General features: G+C 42.0%; 1 long non-coding RNA gene across 1 annotated transcript; it reads left to right on the top strand.

Moving 5' to 3' along the window:
* The first annotated feature begins 4,828 nt into the window (after window positions 1-4,828).
* LOC142814615 (uncharacterized) lies at window positions 4,829-10,289 on the top strand. The gene is made up of 3 exons (XR_012894981.1): window positions 4,829-4,867; window positions 7,577-7,673; window positions 9,906-10,289. It is a non-coding gene; the product is annotated as an uncharacterized LOC142814615 (long non-coding RNA).
* The last annotated feature ends 2,816 nt before the right edge of the window (window positions 10,290-13,105 follow it).

Here is a 13,105-nt window from a genome sequence, read left to right as displayed (position 1 = left end):
AGTAATAGTTCTCCCTTCGTATCGAGCTCACAACCTCTGCACCCTGTTTGTTGATCACCTCTTAAGTTGTCAGAGTACGTCACGCAAAACAGTGTTGACTGGATAACCAGGCAACAAGTACTACTGAGTTGCATGTTGAGTTTTCTTAACGAAATGAAGACGCCGTTGTGCCCTGCTTAACCAAACGGAATATAAGGCGGATTGGTCGAATGAATATAAGCGTACACGACGAAACGGCGTTAAAACACAATACCACAAATTTCATTATGAAACGCGCCGTTGAAACGGGAGGTGGGAAAGAAGGGGACTTCGTTTTATTTATTAGTGCATGTTGTTCTGGGACTGCAACGTCCGGTATAACGAACCCACCATTTCAGCTCAGAGGCATAGACCCAGCATTTCAGCTACCTGTATTGTAGATAGATGGATGAATGACATATATTATGCGTCCCTTTTATAACGGCGTGGTGACATGTGTGCCACCAGGCACAAAGAAGAAAACAAAAACAAAATACTTTCTTTTTATGTTGGCCTAATACCTCATTTCTTAAATTAAATCCATCTTAATGAACAAATAAAAATATAAATTCATGGTCTATCTCCCTGCCTCTCCAGGCAGAATGTCCTCACTTTCCCCACTATTTTCGCCCTTTATCTCTACTTTTCTGCCACCGATACTCTAACCGTCTCTTACTTGGTTCTATCGCGGATGTGTTCAGCTTTCCATGTTTGTCCCTGAAACCCAAAGGCTCAGGTAGGCTTGTACCCACACGTATACCCATGGGTGGATATCACCACATTCGATCAGAACATGCTCCATCGTTTTCTTAGCTTTCCCACAGCCTGTACATTGTTCTTCTTTATTGAATATCCCCTTATATCTACGCGTTCTAAGGCAAACAGGCCTCGCTTCGCACAGTAAAGCGCTTTCTTTTCAATTGACATAAAACATCTCCCTCCTTATTTAGTTGTTGCCATTTCGGTAGTTACTGAGAGCCAGCTTCTTTTCGATCGCTGTCATCCAATAAACCCTCTCCGCCTCTCTGGCTTTTCTGTGATGCTCAGTGTTGCCACATTGCCCACACTGCCAGCCACATATTTACTAGTGAGCCTCCTAGTTCTTTTTGTCCACTTTGTTTTCACGCTCTTCCTATACCAATACCTGAACACCTTCCCGATTTATCTGCTCTTTTCCATTTTCCTAAACCTCTTTTCAAATCTCATTTTGTTTTGAGCTTCCCCTACTGGAAAGTCTGTCCATCTCATATCCCCCTTTACATCCTCATTTCTCGTCTTCCCGTGAGCAACCAACGCGAGGCATCCCACAGTCCTTTGATACATTCATTCCTGATCACACCTCTGACTTCATGCACACCCCTTAGTAGTTCCCAAATGTAATCCCGGAACCGTTACGCCTTTCCACAGACCTCAAAGCATTTCGTACCTATTCTATCCCGAGAACGCTCCGTAGCTCATTATTGCGCCATTCATTTTCCCCTTTGCTACCGACGTACCGTTTCGCATTTAAGAGTGATGCAAACGGAATTGCAATCAGAAGATCTATTAGGAAACGGATACGACCAAAACAGTGCCCTCTATGGCACTTATCATTACGTATCACGTAGTGCTCATAGGGTAGGCATAAGTGCTAATTCATTAAAGGATAACAAAGTAACGGAAGTTGAAGGTCATAAATATTTGCGCACTATTGGATTACGAAACTATGGTACAGATAGCAGATTGGATGCTTTGGTGAAAACGAGATGATGTGCAAGCAGTAGTAGCATGTCTGTAAGAAGTTTCAGGCTCGAATGTCTTCACGAAAAGGCCCTCGCGCATAATGAGGTTGTGCCATAACTCTGAAAAAAATTTCTTTTTGATTTTTTATTATTATTATTTCATTTTTGTTTTACATTTTATTTTATGCTGTACATGAATGGTGGTGTGTTGCTGCAGTAGGCAACCCTGAGAGATATAAAAAGTAAGTTCTGCTTGAGATACATTTAATCATATTCGGCAGTTAACCTTTTCTACGTGCTTGAAGTTGGAATTTGTTTGATAATTCATTACTCGAAAAAATGTTTACACCCTTCAAGCCGTTCCTCCGTTCTATGGGTAACTCCTTTATCTCTAAAGCCATCGGAAACATTTAATACACTCGACATCGATGCTTTTTGTCAGATGACAAACGGCATCGTTCAAAACTTTGCGCTAATGATGAAAAACTAGAGTGCATAGCGTCACTTCGAAAATGAAGCAGCCGAAAAAAAATTGTTTTCGCTTTACCTTTCTGGCCATATGTTGCAGCTGTCATAATTTTCACGTGTATTGAAAAGGTAGCAAACAAGGAAATTGTCGTTATTTTACCAGCCATACACTCTTACCATTAAACTTGAAGCTATATATTAAATGAAAATAGGATACCCTTGAGAATATTAAACGCCCTTTTGCACCTAGAGAGATATTTTTGAGCGAACTGCAGGTTCTTTGAGCGCTTCTTTCTACGTACCTATCCATCTGTATATCTATGTAGCCACTTGCGTCTGGGTGCATGCTCTCGTGATCGCATTATTTACTTTGGGTGCACCAAAACTATGGGTGGGTGTGAGGCTTTGATAAATATATATGGCTTGTTATAACATGAATAACTTGAAAATTCCGTCACGTATAGGTCATCAAACCCTTTACTTCAAACATTTGTAACACGTACTCACATAATCCGAGTTGCAGCATGCGGGTAGGCGTCAAGATGATTGGCAGTTCGTACCTATAGTATACTCATCAACGGTGAAAACAGACATTGTAATTTGATTGCGTGAGCGTTAAGAAAAGCTCACATCGGCAGTGTTGATCCGACGAATGCAAACATTAAGTGTCATGGTTCCAGCAGGAAGTGAACCCGAGAATTCTACGTGACAAGCAAGTATTGTGGCACAAAGCCACGCCAGTTCTCGAAAAACACCCTTCGGAGGCACTGTTGGTGAAACGTCGACTGTGGGTGCAGTGCCGGATATATAATTAAAAAAAGCATTACATATGTATTTTTATGATACAGGCGTCACGTCGGGTTAACTGTTATCCACTGAGGTTTGTCTACGTATATACAATCCAGGACAACCATTCTCACAAGCGCCAGAGCTTCTAATATGCTCCGCCACGGTGGTCTATTGGCTAGGTGCTATGCTGCTGTGCCACAGGACGCCGGACCTAATCCCGACTTTGGCGGCTGCATTATCGATGAAGGTGGAAATGCTGTAGGCCCGTGTGCTCAGATAAGGGTGCACGTTCAAGAACCCCAGGTGGTCGAAATTTCTTGAGCTCTCCAGTGCGGCGTCTCTCATAATCATATGGTGGTTTCGGGACGTTAAACCCCACATATCAATCAATCATCACTATATCAGCTTATCACTTCAGGTGTTGGTAATAGACATGTTGCTGTTGTCATCGTTAGGTAGCTCTAAACAACTGTTTATATAAAACGTATGCGACTGTTCAGCGTATATAGGCATATACGTACACTTGTACATAATTTTAGCGTCAATTCGGGATGCTTAGAAGAATAAACAAAATACACCACAGTTACCTTCCCTATTGATGCATGCTTCCCATGATATCGACTACCATGGTACGTGAGACCTGCAGAATGCATGCGTGTGTTCTATAATAGCATACCTTATGCAACACTGCGCTTTCTTCGGGGCTGCTAAGTGGGGCGAGATGTTTTTTTTTGTCTTTTTACTCTTTCCCGCTAGTTTCCTTATTGAGTTCGGGAAATAGAGCTTCCGCGCAGTAAAGGTTCTTTTCTTCCCACGAAGTTGAAGCGAGAGATCTTTGGTGATGTAGCTCGGCGGGGTGAAATATTGGACAGGAGACGTTCAATGATTATTAGCAAGCTGTACTACATTTGCATAGGGTAACTACAAGTGGGAAGACCAATTTGCACTTAGTAATGCAATTAAGAGGCCCTCACTCTTCTACACATCACTTGGTGTTAGAGCCCAGGGAACTGCGAGGAAGTACGCAGCGCATAGCCTCGCGTTCCGTTCTTATACAGCCCAGATTGCTGATCCATGGCCCGTTGTGAGGTGTTTACAATCGAAGAACACAGGGTGTGGGAGAGAGAGAAGGAGATCAAGAACGAAGGGAGCAGTTCGGCCCAGCGCGAATGGCGTTCCGCTTTCCCCCGCTGCTGACAGCGGTCTCCAACTGATCCCTGACCCCCGCCCGTGGCTCGTATTCCAAAGCCTGTGCGTCCGCCGGCTCTCGAGGCAGACTCTCAAGTGCGCTTATATTTGGTGGGGAAAGGTGTGGGTAGTCAATTCTTCGTTTTGTATATGGGGCAAGGCCTCAGTTACCGGAGATGAGTTTTGCACCTGCAAGCAGTTTATGGGGCTGACACTCAGGGGAACGTGACTTCTCGTGGGCGCCATCCATTCCTGTTGCGAAGACTATGACGCTCTGCGGCATAACTCATGCCCGGCCTTACACGCGCTCTGTTTTCTTCAAGTTTTAATTTGCCATGTATATCGTTAAAATAATGAAACGACGCCGAACTTGTGTGTCATGGTGATTATTGTTACAGATCAGCCTACGCCATGCCACATAGTCAGCACTTCTTTTCACAACGTTAGAAATGGCGGTAGTAAAGCAACTTGCAAACACATACGTTTGTTACTTATTTTCTGGCTGATGTAGTACATTTCTGGCAGCAAAACTAACTGTCTTGCTTCTTTCTTGTTCGATTGCAGACGAAAGTATATACGAGTATAAAATGTGTCGTCGGGTGGAAGCGTCTCCGAGAGTCACGTCATGCGATATATCCCGGTAAGGATCTACGTCCTACAAACAGATCTCCGTCAAAAATACGGTAAGCATCTCCATCAACAAAACTCGGAAGTATAGCGTTGTGAGTGTGCGTAAACCGTACGTACGCACGCACTCATGCTCATACGTACATACATGCATACATACGTACATACTTACGTACATACATACATACATACATTCATACATACATATATACATACATACATACATACATACATACGTACATACATACATACATACATACATACATACATACATACATACATACATACATACATACATACATACATACATACATACATACATACATACATACGTGCATACATACATACATACGTGCATACATACATACATACATACATACATACATACATACATACATACATACATACATACATACATACATACATACATACATACATACATACATACATACATACATACATACATACATACATACATACATACATACATACATACATACATACATACATACATACATACATACATACGTACGTACGTACGTACGTACGTACGTACGTACACGTAGCTACTAGTCGTGCAGCACCTAGATGTGCGCATGTGGTACGACCTATACCTATAAATTACTCCTTCATGAAAAAAATAAATGAACTCAAACTTGCATGCCACTGACTCTTACAAATTCAGATAAGTACCGCACAATTGCACTGTTTTCATTTTTAGCGAAACTTTTTAATCAAATTTCACATACCTGAAGGGCATAAAAGGAATAGCCATGAAGATCTTTTTATTGCATTGTACTTTGACATCGCATCATTTTTTCGAAATGTGACTCTGCAGGTTAAATGGCGGTCGTCCGTTGTTGCGAGAGCACAAGGGCGAAATGGCGGCTGTAGTCGTTATTGTCGTATAAAAGCTTGTTATAACCGAGAATTTAGCTGAACTACTCCAAAGCAGCAAATCAAATGTTGTAACGTGTGATATGGTTTATCTATTCCTTTCTTAATAAGGTTGTTCAGATACCGATAGTATCAGATTCTTGCTGTATCCCTTCTAATATGCATGCATCATAGACACTGGGCTTCCATAGACTCGTTTCAGTTGCAACTGCAGAGCACAAGATACCGGCAAATATGTGTGATATATTGTATCTTTGAACGAAACCCGTAGGAGTCCCGCGTGACTTTTTTCTTGTTTTATTTTTGCGAAAAGCATCATTATACAGCTGCAGCATGCACTAAAGTGGATTTTAGTTGCATTCTAATTGCGTGTTTACTAATCTTTCAGATATGTGTCATGACGTCATTGAATTATTCGTTACAATAATTATTATTCCCAGCTTCCTACAGTGGGGATTCAGTTCTGTTGATGCTTCACGGGGCACTGATATGCTCTGCTGGTTTAACTAATTAAGCTTACCCCACCGCGGTAGTCTAGTGGCTAAGGTACTCGGCTGCTGACCCACAGGTCGCGGGATCGAATCCCGGCTGCAGTGGCTGCGTTTTAGATGGAGGCTAAAACACCGAGGTCTGTTTGCTCAGGTCTGGGTGCACGTTAAAGAACCCCAGGTGGTCGAAATTTCCGGGGCCCTCCACTACGGCGTCTCTCATAATATATGGTGGTTTTGGGACGTCAAACCCCACATATCAATCAACTAGTTATGTGCATGCAACCTTTCAAGCTAGAAAAGTCTTGATCATCTAAAATTCTGTCACTTTTTTATTGTGAAATAACTAATGTAAGTTCAATTGAAATGGAGGATAACTGATAGCTGTATGATACAAGCTTTTGCTTTAGGTACACGGTCCAGTAACAATTACCACAGTTTTATTGTTTTTATAATTCATGCTTTTCTACCAGTGAAACCTAGCTTGACCTTTTAGGCTATACCATGCGAGCATGTATGAAAAATTAGTTGTCGTTTTCTGTCACTTTCACAAATAGCAGTGAGACCACTTGCATTTTCTGTTTTCAAATTTCGCTTCGAAAAATCAATTTATGGTTCCCTTTCACACGAGAAAAGCAATGTAACGCCGTCAGCTGGTGCGTTTCTGAATATGAAGTTGCAAATAATGGATGGGCCAGAGGAGTTACACTCTTGCGACATTTCATATTCAGAATGCTTGTAAACAGAGCCTACAGAAGCTATAGTGAACGTCGAACGTTTACTTGTAACATGAAAAATCAATGTGTATGCTAACACATGGGCAACACGAATGAGCTAATACCATAAAAAAAAATGGGGACCTGTATCTAAAGCAATACAGTGAGTGATGTCAAGGCGTGTAGAAGGCAAAGGAAGACTCTGTTCAGGCATTTTCTCTCGCTAAGGCATGTATAATGCTTATACCTTAAATAGCACTCGATGCCAACGTCATAACTAGGTGTGCTGGACACTAGTTAATTATTTGAAAAAATAATAGCACTGTAAACACGCTGTTCCTTTTCACGGCTTTCTCTGTCAGGCGAAGTAAACTCGTATAAGTAAATATAGTTTGCTGAAACAGAAAACAAATGACAACACAATAAAAAACAGTCACCTTTTCCTTTCCTTCTGTCGCTCTCCCTCTTTTTCTGCTTTTCTTTCAAATTAGCTTTAAAAAAAATCTAATTTTATATCACTGATGCTCTTCAACCTGTGAAGGTAAAGTGGGGTCAGTGTAAATAAGGTATTCAAGGTGCTGCTGAGTGTTTGTTTTCTTTCACTAACATTCCGAGACTAACTACACAACAAAAATTATACCTGCACTACCCTTCTGTCTTTCAGGCAACATAAACATCAGCACCGTGGCACCAACAAAATCTGCACAAGCCATGACCAATTTATCAACGTTTGAACTTTTGATACTGACACGAACTTCGAGGTAAGTGTCATTAGCGTTGTCCTTAGCAATTTCACCCCAAATAAAGCCAATATTCTTTATTTCTCAACTTAACATAGGGATAATTGCGTGAATGCAGTGACGAAGAGATGACTCCGACGAAATCCTGAAAATTAAATATATATTAAAAAGGGTTGAGAAGTCTGGTGACTGGCTGGGCCAGATGTTATAAAACTTACATGGCATGCAGTTGGGTGGTTACTGAAATGGAGCATAGTTTATAGTTTGTATAGAGCAAAGAAAAACATGTCCGTGAATCAAGAAAAGATAAATGTATGTGCCAATGACTCCCCAACATTGAAAGTGCAAATGTCACCATGAAATATTATGCGTAGGGCTGGAAGATATCATCACCATATACATCACCACATACTTCATCTCCGATTTCAGATGGAGACCTCTCCTATTTGTCATAAATAACCACTCTTTTCTGCTATCTGAAACGTCCCTGTCACTTGTACCTTTCAAACAACCACAAATAATTATTTTGACACGTGTGGCCGGACTTCGCATTACCTGTCAACGTAATCTTCAGTTATGCAGCTCGGCACGGGAAACATGGACGATGTATACATTTTTCATTCCACAACTCTCACACTGACAGTGCACCAAATTTTGTGTGTATGACAAGGATTATCGTTATCTTCATCAATGACGACATGATGGAGCGTCTACAGCATTGTCGTTAGTATTGTCGCTAGCTCTACTTTGAAAGCTTGACATTAGTGTTGTGCCGCTTCATAAAATTGTTTGTGTGGCAAGAATAGCATCGACACATGCAATAGTTCAAACATGCTGAAGAACGCTGAACTGACCACTGTATCACCCACAAAATTTCCTAAAAAAGACCAGGTTATCTCTATTGCTTTTTGCGGCTTTTACTGCAGGAAACCAGGAACAATAAACTTTCCTTGGCATAATTGTCTGTCGATTTTCATTAATACCATGTCTAACAAAAAAATGAGCCTTTAAATTGTTTTCTTGATTTCTAGCAAGGGTCTCGTTCTCACAGACTTAGTGCCTTCAGGTGATATGCGACGGGTTGTTGCTCAGCTGCCAGCTTTTACTAAAGGATCACGCGCTACGGGGCGCCGACTGGGAGAAAATTAGTGCCCCACATTCACCGATATGGCGACAGGTGACGCTGACTCACGCTCTCAAGTTTAAAGGAACCTGAAAACATTTTTTAGCATGATCAGAAATTGCTGCGGATCTGTCGCAGAGGCTCCCGGGAACACACGAGCCAAATATTATATAGCTCATTAATTCACAATAAATCATCGAAGTCAGCTGAAAATCAATTTCTCTTCTCTCGACAAATGACGGAAGAAGTTCGAAAATCACTCGTGAAAGGCCATCTATCAGCAATTGGCTGATTTGAACATGGCGCGATCAGTCTTCACAGGGATCGCCGTGGGAGGCCATGACTTGTCCACGTGTGCACGCGCGAAATCACTGAAAAAAGTCATGTATTCAAAGAAAAAGAAAGAAAGAAAGTGCTCAATGTTACGATGTGTGCGTGACGTTTTAGGGGCGAAGCTCCTTAAAGCGGCACCCGTTCGTCCCTCGTAGTAGTCGTAGTCGTAGTGTGTAACCAGCCTTACGTTTTGACCTGCAAGGTGGTGCCAGTGGGAGATTTCTCTTGTGCGTTGTTGAACAATAAAAAATGCTACGTTATACTGGTTGCTACCTTATACTCGCTGGGCCTAACCTCCTTGGTTTTAGACAGGTTTAGCGAGCGTTGGGCCGCAGTGCCATGAATACAGTGAACTGGTATACACCATGAACTCGAGGTGGTTAAAGGTGGGAAGTAGATACGAAGCGCAAGCCGTAAGAAAGTAAAAGCTGAATTCTCCTGTCTCTCATTCCCCGTTAACAGCCATTGGAATGTACATTGAGCACTATCTGACAAGAAAGGGTTGCTACGTTATACTCGCTGGGCGTAACCTCCTTGGTTTTAGACAGGTTTAGCCAGCGTTGGGCCGCAGTGCCATGAATACATGTAGTGCACTGGCATATACCATGAACTCGAGGTGGTTAGAGGTTGGAAGTAGACCCGAGGCGCAAGCCGTAAGAAAGTGTGCGTGTGCCACCTCTCGTTTAGTCCTTGGAATGTCCGCTGGGTGGCAATGCTTCTGTAGGGGGAATATATGACGAAAAGATGCGAGATGTAGTTACTTGGAGTGTTGAATAGATGTACGAATGGATACACAGACAGATGCATGGACGGACGCACGGATGGCTGCACGGACGGATGCACGAGCGGATGCTTGAACGAACGCAGGGACGGACGCACAGATGGACGTGCGGAAGCACGAACAGACGCACGCACGGACGGGCGGATGGACGCATGGACGGTCACGCAGATGGTCGCATGGACGGACGGAAGCAAGAACGAATGGACGGACGGATGCTTCGCCCCACTCTCCATCATTCACTCCGTAAATATGCTGCATCTCCCCCCCCCCCCCCCCCCACCCTGCAATCCTTCTCTGCTTAGCTTCCAGCGCTTCCGTCTGGACGAGCGAAGAGAGAATGCCATTGGAGCGTGTGACAAATCTTCGTAACTGCGGTCGTACTGGACGTATTCCTAAAATTTTCGTGGTGTTGTATTCACGCTGCAATAAACTCTATCAGTGAATCCATTTCATGGTTATTTGAAGAAAGTGTTTCAGGGCCCCTTTAATGCACATATATACCCTATAAAGCGGATCGCGGAGTGACCACCGGCGAAGCTTAGTTGGTAGAGCATTGGACACGTTATACGAAGGTCACCGGTTCGATTCCTGCCCACGGCAAATTGTCTTTTCGTACACTTTTCTTTCTTCACATTTACATTGCAATTACTTCTAATAATGTTCCCCATACTTTCCTTGACATAACTGTATCTCAGTTCTCATTACTCAGACAGTTAGGTCGGCAATCTTTTAAACCCCAAACACCATAAATACTTCCTAACTAATATTTTAATTTAGTACATAAAATTCCAGGAAAATTATTAGTGCGCAAGTTTAGTGCCATACTACGTTGATATTTTTATGTATGTATTTGCTAACCTGACAGGACTGTTGGTCTTTCTAATTATACGTCAAATGTGGCGTTATATAGACCCAATCTGAATCTACAATGTACAATTTTAGTGCGACTTCAAATGAGGTTGGAAATCTCATTTTGACCATGTCATGTCAAAACAAGGGATCCATATAATTACGTTCAGAAAAAGAGTGTATTGCAAACCCGGTAGATTATAAAAATGTTCGTTGTAGAGCGGCGAAGCACTTAATGAATTTCTCTCGCTTAATCTGAATGGCGCAACGCCCAATTTGCTTTTAGTGTAAAGAAGAATTAGAAAGTTGGCATTGAGGGCAAATGCGTGGAATCTTGTTTCTTTATTGGTTCATCTGTGAATAACAGCGTAGCTACGATGTGCGAGTAATAAATTAAAAGAAAAAAATAATTCTACTATTTTCGAGCAATAGAGATAACTCAGACACAAGGATATAGTGTTATTTTAATATCAGATTTTCAAAGGGTAGAAATGCTGGTCGTACTTCTTAGCGTTTTATCCGATATTTTTGTGTGTCTGAAGAAAGAGCGTATCTCTTTTACGATAGAATTCAGCTTCGGTGCCACATTTGTCGCCTAAAAAAGCTAATCAGATGATTGCTTCACAAGGAGAGCAGATATCAAGAAAAATGCGAGGAAGTATTCTTATGGGTAGAAATAACTTTCTCCTAAAAACTGTTTAGGTGAAAAAACAAGTAACTGGAATTGGCTGCAGAAATTCTACACTGAACATAATCTCGCCCTTTTCTAAAAGTCTTCACCACGGTTTCAATGAATTAGAATTGTGAATTTCGACATTATTTCTCACCCATTCCTTATCTTAAAAAAAAAAACTCTACCTTTTATTGCTATTTCTATACAAGACAACCAGAGATAAACATTAATCACGTAACTACAGATAGAAGTCGGTTGTCTTGTGTACGACATCATTGGTAACTGAGAAAGAAAAAAGAAAACACTCGACACCTATCTCTGTTTCAGAGGTCTACTTTATCGAACAGATAAACACATTTCAGATAACTATCACCTATATTGTGCTCAAAGCAACCTTGCTTTACGTCAAGTTGAAAAGTCACATGCCCCACTCGCCCGGATGCGTTTGTTCATCAACTACTTTAGATGGATGTGAATATCGCCCATTCTAGAAATAGTGCAATGTCTCAGTTAGTGCCTGGTAAGCAAGAGGAAGTTCCTTTTGCATCTCGTATGTTTCTACTATACAGACTTGGTAGAGAGAGAGAGAGAGAGAGAGAGAGAGAGAGATAAATAGAGAGGAAAGGCAGGAAGGTTAACCAAGCTTGGCTCGGTTGGCTACCCCACACTTGGGGTAGAGGAAAAGGAAAATAATAGAACGGAAAGAGATAGAAAAGAAGAGGAGTAAGAAAGAGAAGCATGAATAGTCAGCTCGAGACTACACAGCATGGTCTCACACTGTTCTTTCACAAGCGGTCGTGTAGTCTGGTGGTCCTTAAAAAGTACAAGATGGCTTTCGTGGCTTTGCGCGCATGGGAAGCCGTCGGCCAAGGTCCCAGGATCTTCTCTTCTGTAAGCGGCCGTGAATCCAGCTGACTGAGCTTGGCTTCCATAATACGTCGTTCAGACTGGTATGCTGGGCAATGACATAAAATGTGCTCAAGCGTTTCCTCGCAGACGCAGATGTTGCATGCCGAAGTGCTCGCCATTCCAAGGAGACGAGAGTACGAATTCGTAAATGCCACGCCCAACCTCATGCGACCCAGTGAAGTTTCAGCGCATCGTGGGAGACTTGGTAGAAACTTCACAGGAAATATGGGGAAGAATAAATGGCTCAGTTAGATACATTGAATTTCCGGGTGCATGAAGTGGCATTTCGGTGCCATTTAAGTGAATAATGGGCAACCCATAGTAGTGTTTTTAATGCGTTAGGAGAAAGCCTCAGCTGTGGATAAGGGAATAGTTACATAATAGTACATAGACGATTGACACCATAGTTACAGTTCAACAAGAAATGAAATTTTATTGCTTTTATACGTACAAGGAGCCAAAGAGAAGTCAGTAATTCATTTGACTTTGTTCGACACTTCGTTACAGTGCGTGCCAATATGACATTGAACCTTACGCAATCGAAATTTCGGAACTGCTTGGTTGAGTCATCGTCAGGCTGAGGTGAAATTCGTGGGTTCGATTTTGGTCACGGTAATGAAATTTGTCAAGCAGTGAACTGCAAAAGCGCTAGGGTGCATATTAAAATAGCCAAAAACACTGTTGTGTCTTTGCAGTGATGAGGTGTTAACTCTCGTGCTGTCTACAGTGTTACGTACCAGTTGAATGAGTTAGTCAAGCTTTTTTAGGCGTTCTAAACTACAATA

Source organism: Rhipicephalus microplus, chromosome 4 (assembly GCF_043290135.1).
Source record: "Rhipicephalus microplus isolate Deutch F79 chromosome 4, USDA_Rmic, whole genome shotgun sequence".
Classification (NCBI taxonomy): domain Eukaryota; kingdom Metazoa; phylum Arthropoda; class Arachnida; order Ixodida; family Ixodidae; genus Rhipicephalus; species Rhipicephalus microplus.
The sequence above is the reverse complement of the archived record's forward strand: the minus strand, read 5'-3'. Positions and strand labels throughout refer to the sequence as shown.